General features: G+C 34.8%; 1 pseudogene; it reads right to left on the bottom strand.

Annotated features, from left to right (window-relative positions):
• Positions 1 to 2,147: 2,147 nt before the first annotated feature.
• LOC112825344 (U2 spliceosomal RNA) lies at positions 2,148 to 2,267 on the bottom strand (annotated as a pseudogene).
• Between the last annotated feature and the right edge of the window lie 11,462 nt (positions 2,268 to 13,729).

Here is a 13,729-nt window from a genome sequence, read left to right as displayed (position 1 = left end):
TGACAAGAACTGGCAAGAAACTTGATGAACTATTCTGAAAAGTCCTAAAGGTACAGGTTTCTTAAAAATAATTTTACTGTAATAAACATAAGAATAGGCAATTATATATGTATCATTATAAATTGACCATACAAAAGTTTAATGAAAAGTACAGTTTAGGGTTGTGTTTTCCATGTAGAGGGATAGGGTTGAGAGGAATGGGGGCAAAAGGACATGTATCAGAATGTTCGGGGTATGTTGGGTGGGTGGCTTAGTAGTGTGAAAACACCCTCAGTGTGTTCCTCATTGCTTTGACTTGCTTTTAGTCATGCATGGTATTCAATGTATAATCAAGCAGGAAATGAGATCTTTGTTTATCAAATGAGGGCATTGGTTATAAAAGGTTGAGAAAACCTGGTTTGGGTCAGGGGCATAATGATCATAAGTTACCCAGGTAAAGTGAAAAAGGCTTTGTTGTTGCCAGAATTTGATCAAAATCACATTTTGATTCTACAATTGCATTGTGACCTTAAGAAAGGTAAATATCAAAAAGTTTCTCAGTGAAAGGATGGGCAAAATATCGATTGTCCTTAAAATAGGGTTGCTATAAGAATTAAATGTGTTAACTTAAGGGCCTAGCAGATAGTTGGTATTCTTTTAGTAACAGCTATTATAAGAATAGCATATAACTTCTTGTGTCTGTGGTTCCTGTCTCAGTCAGTTCAGATTGCTGAACAAAAAACTATAGACTGGATGGTTTAAACAACAAACATTTATTTTTCACAATTCTGGAGGCCAGAAAGTCCAAGATAAAAGTGCTACCATATTCAGACACTTTCTTGCTACCATTATATGGCAGAGAGCAGGCGCAAGCTCCTGTGTTTCTTTCTATAAAGGCACTAATCCCATTGATGAGGGCTCTACCATCATGATGTAATTGTCTCTCAAAGGTCCTACCTCCTCTCAAAGGCCACCCCATCACATGGGAAGTTAGGGCTTCAACATATGAATTTGTGTGTGGGGAGAGGGAGACACAGACATTTCAGTTCCTAACAGCCACAAACACTTCATTATTCTCTATAACATTAACCATTTTAGCTAATGTTACTATGTAATCACTTCTATGGTACTATAACTTGCTTTGGTGAAGAATCTAAAAAAGTAAACAAAGAGATAATATGAAATTTCTTTTAAAAAAAAGGAATTATTTTCCATATACAAGAATGAAATCCTTATGGAGATTTTGTAATGTTAGGCATGATTGTATTAAAGTTGGGAAATAAGTCAACAAAAGCATAAAAAGTGACAAAACATAAGAAAAATGTCAGAAGTTGCACATATAAAAAACTGTATTTTAATTATATACTTATTTTTAATCAAATACATTTTATAATAGTATATAGTAGCGCAATTTTGTGAAATCTCTAGAAATCTATAAAATAAGTTAGACTCTGATCTGCTTGGGGTGGCTTCCATCAGTTAATTCAGAATGAAATAAGAAAATGTTACTACTATGCAAATTTTCATTAGAGAAAAAGCAATGTGTTTGAATGGGTGCAACTTAAGTCTTTTCATTTACTAATTCATATTGGATTTTATATTAAATAGAGATGAAATGTTCTACTAAAAATAAAATTTGTTATCACATATTGTTAATAGATACAATAGAAAATAAAACTATAATTGTATATAGAATGCATCCATACACCTCAACTATTCTGTTTAATATAATGAAGTTACTAATGATATTAAAATAATTATTCATATGAAAATATGTTCTCTAGTTTATTTTTAAAGATTCTTGTTGGTGACACATCATATCAAATTATGTTTGTTGTCCTACCCCTTCTACCTGTTCAGTACTGTTTTGATTTGAATAATAAATAATTTGTCACCTTAATGATATTATTAAGAAATTTAAAAATGTCTTCTAAAATATTTACAGTAGAAGTCTCAGTCATTCATTTAACAAAAGTTTATTTAGAGCCTTATGTGGATCATGTGCTAGTGCTAATGAGAAAATGAAATAAAGTGAAATAAAATAATTAAAAGAGAGAGAGACAGGGCCTTTATTCTCACAGAACCTATAGTGCATGGAAAGGTGGTCCTTAATATACAAATTACACAGATAAATGTATAATTGCAGTGTGGTTAAGTGTTAAGAAGGGGGAGGTTCATGGTACTATGAAGGAATATAACAAGGAAGAATTGTCTTGGAGATTTAGAGAAGGCCTTTCTGATAAGAACAGATACTACACTTGATCTTAGCCAAAAGGCCGAGAAACGATGAGAAGGCCTTTCTGAAGAAGTTGTGATTGTAATAAAATATTAAGGTATCTAATCTTTAACACAAGTAAGATTCATGAGGTGTAATCATTAAGCCTCTTCATTGGCCATTTCACAACATGGAAGTTGGCTTCTCTTGGAGTGAGGATGGGAGAAATCTTAAAAGTGTCCCTAAACCAGAAGCCACAGATTTTTGGTAATCTTTTTTTTTTTTAAAGATTTTATTTATTTATTTGAGAGAGAGTGAGCGAGAGAGCACAAGCAGAGGGAGTGGCAGAGGGAAAGGGAGAAGCAGGCTCCCCGCTGAACATGGAGCCCAATACAGGGCTTGATCCCAGGATCCTGAGATCAGGACCTGAGCTGAAGGCAGATGCTTAATCAACTGAGCCATCCAGTGCCCCTGCAAGCTTGTCAATTTTATTAATCTTTTCAAGAACCACATTTTGTTTCATTGATTTATTAATTCTATTTGCTTTGTGTTTATTTTACTCTTCTTTTTCTAGATTCTTAAGGTGGGAGTTTAGATTGTTGATGTAAGACTTTTCCTCATTTTAACATAGCATTTAATTCTATAAATTTCCCTTTCAGCACTGTATTAGCTGTGTCCTACAAATTTAGACAGGATGTATTTTCATTTTAATTCAGTTCAAGGACACCCCGGAGGGGGAAGATGAACATCCTGGCTCCCAACTTGGTCTTCTGTGACACCAGCCCAGTACAGGTTGGGTAGAAGTGTTTGTTTAGAATGATACCTTGTTACAACTTGGCAGGACTGTAGGCTCTCTCCTCAGCCTTTGCTGGTGGTTGTGGGGGTGGAGCCACAGTTTTTAATGTGGTATGCCTAAAAGTTTTCTGACTTGCTAGGTATCTAGGTGTATCTTGTCTTTTTCCTTGTCTTTTAACTTGAGGGAGAAGGCTTTTGTTGGGCCTTTTTGGTCTGTGCCCATTGCCATTTCCTAATTGTCAGTTACCCAATATTCAGTCTGCCATGCATGTAGCAAAAAGAAAACCCAGAGAACTCATAGTATTGTTTCTTGTGTTCTGGGGTTCCTGGCCAGACTGCCTTTGGAGTCTTATGTTTATTTCATATATAATGTCCTGGGATCTTAACTGTGCTTGGTAGGAGGATTAGGGAAAAGTACATCTGTTCCATCTTCCCAAAAGCAGAAGTCTTCTACATGTCTTATTTTAGATACATAGTATTTTAAATATTGTTTAGTTCTAAGTATTTTATGTTTATTATTCCTTCTTTGATCAACAAATCATTTGGAAGTGCATTTTAAAATGTCACGACATATCGTTTTCTAGATGCAGTTTGGTCATTGGCTTCTTACTCTTGGATTTTGTTGGAGAATATGGTTTATATGATGTCAATCTTTAAAATTATTAGGAAGCCTCAGAAACTCAATGTGTTTGAAGAAGACATGCAGTCTTCACTTGTTGGGTGGAACATTCAATATGATTAGATCAACTTGTTTTCAAGTCTCTTTATTTCTTTCCTACTGGATATATTGTTTACTGAGAGAGATATAGTAATATATCACATAGTGATGAATAATTTATCAATTCTTCTTATGCTTCTGTTAATTTTTCTTTAAAGTTATGTCACTAGGTACATACAAATTAAAAATTGTTAGACTTTTCAAATTCAATGTTCAATTTTGTAGTGACTATCTTTAATAATTTTTTGCCTTTGTATTTATTTTATCTGATTTTAATATGCTTACTCCAGCTTTCTCTTGCTTAGTATTTGCTTGGTTGATATCTTTTCTCTTCTTTTGGCCTTCAATATTTTGTTTCTTTATGATATATTGGTCACATAAACAAATTAACAGGACTTTAAGTATTTTTTTTAATTTAGTGCAATGAACTTTGGATTTGGGTTTTTTTTTTAACTTTTTTTTTTTAAGATTTAATTATTTATTTAACAGAGACACAGCGAGAGAGGGAACACAAGCAGGGGGAGTGGGAGAGGGAGAAGCAGGCTTCCCGCGGAGCAGGGAGCCCGATGCGGGGCTAGATCCCAGGACCCTGGGATCATGACCTGAGCCGAAGGCAGACGCTTAACAACTGAGCCACCCAGGCGCCACTTGAACTTTGTTTTTAATGAATAATTAGTTTAGGTTTAAAATGATCACTGATAATCTTTTGATTGGTTTTATCATTTTATTAGGACTGTCCATTTGCCTCAGCTTTTCTCTTTCTCCCTACCTTCTTTCTTGCTACTTACTGCTTTTACACTTTCCTTTTTTTTTTTTTTTGGTCTGTGCAAAAGCTTTTAATTTTTATTGATTAAATTTAATAATTTTTGGAATTGCACCTGGAGTTTGAATTCATAATTGCTGTTTCTCTTCTCATAATTATGTGTTTCACCTTTACCTCCTTTAATATCGTCTCTTCCAAGTTCTATTATTTTCTTTGGAGCTCTTAGATATGTACCATCTTCTTTTTTTAGGATTTTATTTATTAATTTCAGAGAGAGCTCATGCAAGTGGAGGGGCAGAAGGGGGAGAGAGAATCTCAAGCAGACTCTGCCTTGAGTGTGGAGGCCAACGTGGTCTCAATTTCATGACCCATGAGATCATAAACTGAGTAGAAATCAAGAGTCAGTCACTCAAACAATTGAGACACCCAGTCTCCCAAATATATACCATCTTAATTTCTCATTTTTATTTACCATAGTTGTCTTTCTCTTTACTATATTCTGGATAATTTCTTTGAATTTATCCTTCATTTTACCAATTCTCCCCTTAGATTTTCATTTGCTTCTTTCAGTCACCTTAGCATTTAATTAAGTTCTTTAAATTTTATTCTCTATCAAAGCTTTTTCAGACAACAGAGGCATTAATAATTCAACTGTAAATCCATGAGGGCAACTTTGTGGTTATGAATTCTCTGGAGGGAGTCTCTGCTCCCTCCCACCCCCACTATATCCTCATCTATGTCCTGGCTTGAGACAAATGAATTTCCTTGTTACCTCCTTATGCATAGCAGGTTTTATTTCTTCTTCACCTTTATACTGCTGATAAGAAATCTTACTAGATTTCTCACTTCGAACAAGTGCTAAATATTATTATCACCAGTCCCCCTGTATGCTATGCAACTTTAGAGAGATCTCAGGTGTCCACGGTTGGGCAGAAGCTCTCATAGGAAAAAGAATTCCTTAGGCTGGCTTGTCTCCCATTTCCTATGCAGCCGTGCGGGGCTCCACAAGTTCTTTTGTTGGTTTCTTAGTTTTTAACTGAGCAAATCTTTAAAATTAAAACTATACATATATATTTACCATTTTAGTTGATTTTATCTAGAGAGTAGTTCAGGATATCCAATGCCGCTAGAAATGAAAGTTTAGACCTAATCCTTTTTATTTGTAATTTCACTTCCTTTGCAAAGTCATTATTTCTTACTAATTTCTGTGTTAGTGGGTAGCTCTATTACAAGCTGATATCACTGTACCCTTAAGGTGATGAGTCAGCTGTTTGGGGGTTAAAAGAAGAATTATACTTCCATCTGCTTGTCACTTAGGTTTTAAAGTAGATAATTTCATCTCCTGACTTAACAAAAAATCTATTCCTGTATTTCACAAGCAGATGATAGCTATGAAAACATTCTATTTCTATTTTTTTCTTATATTTTTAAGCATCGTCAATATTTTGGCCGGGAAGGTGATCAGATCTCCCTTGATAGCAGATATGGCTTGCTTTTCCCATTGTTGTACTGACCTGTCACCACTTGAGTACCAAATGGAGACCATTTTAGGATTTGATGAAAGAGCACTGGATCTGGCCACTGTGTAGAAGAGAAAGTGTCTGTGAGAAAAAATTCCTGTCCATGTAGAGTCACAGATCAGATTCCTACAGGTCAATCTGAGATTCTACTGCTTTCTCGTCTCAGCTTTTACTTGAATATCTATCTGTTGATGGCCATGGTTACTTTTCTAATTAAAAGTGGGAAGAAAGGGAGGGAGGGAAGAAGGAAAGAAAAAGTTTTCCTAAAATTTTCAGTTATTCTTGTTTAATTATCGAATATATGTTGATTACTTACAAAGAAGCTGCATCAAGGCTTCTATAGAAATTTGTTACCTTAGCTTGAAATATTTTCCCATATGCACCCACTCTACCCACCTACCCAAATGAAACAATCATCCTGGTTCTCCTTCATGAGTAGATAGTAAAATCATGGAGGGCAAGAATCATCTTTTCTTCCCCCCTTCCATCCCTTCCCCTCCCCTCCTTTCCTCTCCTTTTCTTTTCTTATTTTTCTTAAAACTTGAGGACTTAGGAATTAGAGAGTCTTCAATTAAGTTTTAATTCAATCTCCGCTCCAGTGCTATCTCCTCTGGTTATACTCTCTGTGAGAAAATTTACCCTAAATACTATATTACAGGATAAGTACAAGTTACCTATAGTTGATACCTCAGGTAAGGTTATTTATAGAGACTTCCTTATTCTACATAAATGACTTAGGGTTAGTTAATTAATAAAATGGTGTTATTGATGCAATTGAAATGAATGGGATTTAAATTATGAGGGTGATTGGAATGGTGATACAGGACCCACCACCTTGGCCTGAACTAATATATAGGAGAAGACACCCAGCCTAGCAGTGTGTGTCAGTGAAGCAGAACGCCAGGTTTGCACTCTGGTGGGCCTGCAGACTCCTCACCCCAGTGATGGGGATCAGACTACAGGATCCAATATTGAGTACCCTTTGAAGTGGGCATTCTGTGCAAAAGGCTGCTGGCTATTTTTTAGGTCAGAGAGAGGAAATTTGCACTTCAGACAGGTCACATTGGCTTACTAATAAATGTCTTTGCATTTGGTGGTCTGAGATTTCTTTTATTGAAAGAGATCCCTTGGAAATGAGGCATAGGGTTGGGGACTATTGTTTCTGTTTCTTCCTCTAAATATTAGAGGTCTCCAAAAAGAACTGGACATTTATTAGATAGGCCAGCTGACTAGTTTGCAACACTTTAGTTTTATGGTTATTTACGTTCCTGTTTACTTCCTTAGGTATCAGAAATTCTCTGAGAGCCAGATTCCAGAATATACCATGAGTAGCCATGATATTAGGGTGCTACTTTGACACAGCACATAGTAAGCTTTCAAAAAATCCAGTAGAGGCTTTTGAACTCTGTAAGTGATGGTGAGAACACTTTTCTAAGAAAGAATTGGATAAAAGAAAAGAAACAGAGTACATTACTCTCCTACCTTCTCAAGGTTAAATTCCTCTTGGGTTTATCATTGTTTCCAATCCTTTCCCTTGACCTACCAGCAGCACTATCTTCAGACCAAGGAAAAATGATCACATGTCTATATTCACATGCAAAATGGTGACCCTTGTTTGGTGTTATATGAAACAAAGAGCCTAGTATTTGCAAATCATATATTGTCCATTGTTCTTTGGAAATTAGTGATACATGATTTATATTATAGCCAAAGCCACCTCTGTGTGTGCATGTGTGTGTGTTTCTTCTGTAAGTTGCCATATTAATTTTTCTGCGTAGGCATCCTCCTCCACTGTCACATATTCTTTTCCTGAAATCTTGCTGTGCTTTGCAGCAAATATGTTAAAAAGCTTTTGTTCTGAAAAAAGCCAACCATTGAGTAGGAGTGTGAATTCAAATGTTAAGGTCACCATGGGACCCCACAGTTATTTGGCTCAATAAGGTCTGTGTGACATCACACTTTTGTGAAATATCTTAGGAAAAAAAAGAGAGGGAGAGAGAGAGGCTAACACTTGCTGACTTTAAGTCCTGAAAGAACTTTTGTATCTTGTCTAAATTCTCTCTCTCTCTCTCTTCTCCTCCAACCAAGGCAAAGAAGTATTTCCCAGTATTTTAAACTTATGTTATATAAAAATGGGATTGATTAATCCATCTTTGGAATATTAAACACTGACCGTTTCACCGAGTGGCTACTTTTACAGATTTTCCTCTCTTTCATGTGCTTTTTCTAGAACATTTTTGAGGCAGATGTTAACTTTACTCTTAGAACTAAGATATTGTGGATTTCTTGTTTTTTTGTTATAAAAATAGACAACATAAAATTTACCATCTTAACCATTTTTAAGGGCAGTAATGTTAAATATAATTACATTGTTATGCAGTCAATCTCCAGAACTTTCTCATCTTACAAAACTGAATTAAAGAACAATTCTCCATTTCCCTCCCTCCCAGCATTCTGCTTTCTATCTTTATGAAGTTGGCTACACTAGATAGCTCATTTAAATGGAATGACCTGGTATTTCTCTTTTGTGACTGGTTTATTTTACTTGGCATAAGTAAAGTTTCATCCATATTATAACATGTATCAGAATTTCCTTCTTTTTAAAGTCTGAGTAATATTCCATTGCAGACCACATTTTATTTATCTATTCATCTGTCACGGGACACTAGGGTTGCTTTTACCTATTGGCTGTTATGAATAGTGATGCTATGAACATGGGCATGCAAATATCTCTGTGAGATTCTGCTTTTAATTATTTTGGGTATACATTGAGACAGTGGAATTGCTGGATTATGATAATTCTGACTTCTGAGGCACTGACATACTGTTTTCCATAGCAGCTATACCATTTTATATTCCTACCAACAGTTCATAAGGGTTCCAGTTTCTGTGCACCCTTGCCCATACTTGTTATTTTTTATTTGTTTTTTTAACGGGTCTGAGGTGAAATCAAATTATGGTTTTGATTTGCATTTAACTAATGATTAGTGTTTGTTAGCTATTAATATATCATCTTTCCATATGTTTGTTAGCTATTAATATATCATATTTGGAGAAATGTCTATTTAAGCCCTTTGCCCTTTATTCAACCATGTTATTTTGTTGGTGTTGTGCTGTAGGAGTTCTTTATATGTTACAGATATTAACCCCTTATCAGATACATGATTTCCAAATAGTTTCTCTCATTCTGTAGGTTGCTTTTTCATTCTGTTGATTTGTGTCCTTTGATGAACAGAAGTTTTTAAATATGATATAGTATAATTTATCTATTTTTACTTTTGTATCCTATGCTTTTGGTGTCATATCCAGGACATCCTTCACAAATCCAATGTCATGAAGCTTTCCCCTTATATTTTCTTATAAGAGTTTTATAGTTTTAGGATTTCTGTTTAGGTCTTTGATCCATTTTGCATTACTTTTTGTATATGGTGTAATATAAAGGTACAATCTCATTATTTTGCATGTGGTTATCCAATTTTTCCAGCACCATTTGTTGAAGAGACTGTTCTTTGGTTTTGGAACCTATATTAGTTGGTTTGGTCTACCATAACAAAATTAACCAGAGACTGATTGGCTTAAACAACAGAAATTAATTTTGTCACAGTTTTGGATGCTGGAAGTCTGGGTTCTTTATTTCATTGGTCTATATGTCTCATTTCTTGCATTTTTGCTTTGTTGTCATAACTGTAAATTTCAGTACCTCTTCTTTATATCTGAAAAAGGGATAAAAGTTTACTTGGGAATTTAAAAAATAAGGTAAACAGGTATTGTGAAAATTCTTAGTAACTGGCTTAATTTCAAAGTGTATTTTCTTGATAACATTGCGATATATTTTTGATTTCTCAGGAGTACCTGTTACTAAATAATAAATTCTGCTTTAATTTTATCAAAATATATTCTTGGATTAATTTATTCAAACTTCATAACTATATTAACTGTGTTCTAGCATAATCCCCATTTTGACTTAGTTATTTTTATGTTAATCTTGTTTCTAAGTATTATAGAAAGCACATTATATGTTTTTAAAAGTAGATCTACCTAAAGTTTTAAGCATTTACTTCCATTGTTTTCAATATTTAAATTTTAGTTTACCTATAGCTTGTAAACAGACAATCATTGCTTTTCCCTTGTATGTACTTAAAATAAATACAAGCTAAGTCACAGAGTAGCTAGGTATGAAATGTCATTAGGCTCCTTTTCTTCTAGCCACCCGATACCTGATAGTACATAATCAAAGAACTATCAAAATAGAAAACACTGAACAAATGTGGGAGTGAAGGAAAGAAAACAAAAGAGCCTGCTCTGAAGGAAACTTTTGATTCCCTCCCTGGAGAGGGTATGTGCTATGGTGAGCACTGTGAATTGTGTAAGACTGTTGAATCACAGACTTGTGCCTCTGAAACAAATAATACATTATATGTTAAAAAAAAAAGAAGAAGAAGAAGAAGATAGCAGGAAGGGAAGAATGAAGGGGGGAAATCGGAGGGGGAGATGAACCACGAGAGACTATGGACCCTGAGATACAAACTGAGGGTTCTAGAGGGGAGGGAGGTGGAGGGATGGGTTAGCCTGGTGATGGGTATTAAAGAGGGCACATACTGCATGGAGCACTCAGTGTTATATGCAAGCAATGAATCATGGAACACTACATCAAAAACTAATGATGTAATATATGGTGATTAACATAACAATAAAAAATTAAAAAACCTAATGTAATGTATGAGATTAACATAATAATAAAAAAGTAAAAAAAGAAGGCACATATTGCATGGAGCACTGGGTGTTATATGAAAACAATGAAGCATGGATCACTACATCAAAAACTAATGATGTATGGTGACTAACATATCATAATAAAATAAAATTAAAAAACAAACAAACAGTTGAGGTTTTCCAAAATAATTAAAAATAGAATTACCATATGATCGTGCAATTCCACTTCTGAGTATACATCCAAAGGAAATGAAAACAAGGTATTGAAGACATATATGCACTTCTATGTTTATTGCAGCATCATTCACAGTAGCCAGTAAAAGCAAACAACCTAAGTGTCTGTCAATGGATGGCATATAAACACAATGGAATATTATTCAGCCATTATAAAGAGAAATTGTGCCATTTGGAACAATATGGATTGATCTTGGGGGAATTATGCTAAGTGAGATTAGTCAGAGAGAGACAAATTCTGTACCACACTTACCTGTGGAATCTAAAAAAGCCCAACTTGTGAAAATGGAAAGCAGAATGGTGGTCACCAGGGGCTGGGAGGGTGGAGGATTGGGGGAAATTTAGTTAAGGTACAAACTTTCAACTTAATAGATAAAGAAGTCCTGGAGACCTAATGTGCAGCATAGTGATTATAGACAACAATACTGTTTTAGAAACTTCAAACTTATTAAAAGACTAAATCTCAATTGTTCCCACTACAAAAAAGAAATGATAATGTGACATGATACAGATGTTAACTAACACAGTGGAGGTAATCATATTGCAACATATATAACATGTATCAAATCAACATACTGTATACCTAGTACTTACCTAATGTTATATGTCAATTATATTTTTAAAATAATTAATTAATTAATTTTAAAAAATCTTTTGATTCTAAGAAATAAGGGATAAGTTTATGGAGCACATATTCAAATTTTCTTTGTAATTTCTTATAAGGAGAACATCTTTCGATATAATAAACCAGTATTAGTAAACTAGAAAGAAATATAATATCAAATGGAACCAGCAAAATGCTAATTTCCCTATAAAAATATCTTTCAAAAATATGTATCTTGTAATTATAGCTATATTTAAAGTTATGAAATGTATGCATAACTCAACCTATGTGCTAAAGCAGACCCCAGTCCCAACACTAACTTTTCAAACCTCTGTGTCTTTATTCAGGTTTTCTCTTGAGAAAGTTGAAGATGAAAGTAGCATTGTCATTTGAGCACAGCAGAAACAGCACAGGCTGGGGTATGAATCCTTGCTCTGCCATTTATTAAATGTAGTGCCTTAGACTAGTTATCTCATCTCTCTGAGCTTCCATTTCCTTACCTGCTTGCAACCTTGTAACAAAGAGATTATTTTCTTAAAGAAGTTAGCAAATGATAAGAATTAAAAATAATAGCTATTATGGCTGATGCAAAAACCTAAAACTCTATATTTATGCTAAATATGGAGATATGTCACTGGGCAGGGACTGTGGTTAACCTTGTATCTGTAGAGTTTCTACAGTTGCTCATGACCTTTAAAAAAAAATACATTTTCTTGGGACACCTGGGTGGCTCAGTCAGTTAAGCATTTGCCTTCAGCTCAGGTCATGATCCTGCAGTCCTGGGATCCAGTGCCGCGTTGGGCTCCTTGCTCGGCGGGGAGCCTGCTTCTCTCTCTGCCTGCCTCTCGCCCTGCTTGGGCTCTCTCTGTCTCTGTCTCTCTGACAAATAAAGAAAATCTTAAAAAAAAAAAAGTTAAAAAAATACATTTTCTTGTTATGTAAGCTTGTAATATGTTAGAAATCTTTAAAAGTTGCTTTAACAATGTAGAGGCAAATGCAATTTGCCTAGAAGTCCTGTCTTGCTAGGCATCCCTCACTTAATATGAAGTGGTGGTATAACTTAGTTATTTCCTAATCTCTGATGTACTTGTCCAGCTGGGAAAATTTCAAGGTTATTTGAGTCTAGATGCATTGCAGAATTGAGTATGTTTGGAAACAACTCTAAGGGTTACTGTTCACTATGAGGATGAGGACTTGTAATTGTTTCTCTGTGGCCCAAACAGATTTTGAGTTCGAGAAGCCCTTAGGGTATTTGCCTAGTATCCCACTTTAGTGACTTCTTTTTTGTTTTGGCTAGAGAAGAACAAGCATACCTCAAGTAATTCTGTATAGTGATCCAAATCACTGGAGATTTCCAAGTACTGAAAGTAAGAAACATAAAAATATAAAATATTACTTTCAATATAACTGTAGCCTGCACAAATTTCCCTCAGTTACTTTCTGCTGGTGGCCGAACCAAGTTAAGAACATCTCAGTAGGGCATGTTTTACAAGTGCTACCTCTGTTTTTCTTTAATATGGCTTCTTGAAAAAGTATATGGAGACAGAAGAGATTAATGTAAGTATTTAGTTTATTTTTGATAGAAAGAAAGAGAATCATTCCTTTAAAATTTTCTTTTCTTGGGGCACTTGGGTGGCTCAGTTGGTTAAGCATCTGCCTTCCCTCAGCTCAGGTCATGATCCCAGGGTCCTGGAATAGAGCCCCACATCGGACTCCCTGCTCAGGGTTGAACCTGCTTCTTCCCTCTGTTGCTCTCTTTCTCTCTCTCAAATAAATAAAAATCTTAAAATTCTTTTTCTTTTCTCTATCATCTGAAGTTCCATGTAAATGTCAGTGGCTACACATATAGTAATTTGAGAACCTTGAGGGTAGGCTAATGAATACACATTAAGTCTATCATCTATATCTATTATATAGTGAATCATTTTCAAAATGGAGCTGGATTCTTGACACTTTTATTGGTACAAAATAAAGTGTGTATCCATATCTGAAAATATAATTGAGCCTTTCCCCCCCCCTTAATCCCTCAGGGTACGTTGTTTCAATATCTTCTAAGGAAATTATAAGAGTGAGGAGTAAAGTAAGTGGCTGGCCATTATATGTTCCTATAGATGCCAGTAATTTCATTTTACTAGCTTAAGTGCTTTAAAAAGGGAAAGTCAAAGTAAAATCTCTTTTTCCACTCATT

This window comes from Callorhinus ursinus, unplaced genomic scaffold (assembly GCF_003265705.2).
Source record: "Callorhinus ursinus isolate GAN/ISIS: 27379988/994484 unplaced genomic scaffold, GSC_fseal_2.0 scaffold12, whole genome shotgun sequence".
Lineage (NCBI taxonomy): Eukaryota > Metazoa > Chordata > Mammalia > Carnivora > Otariidae > Callorhinus > Callorhinus ursinus.
Note: the sequence above shows the minus strand (reverse complement) of the source record. Positions and strands in the feature narration are given on the sequence as shown.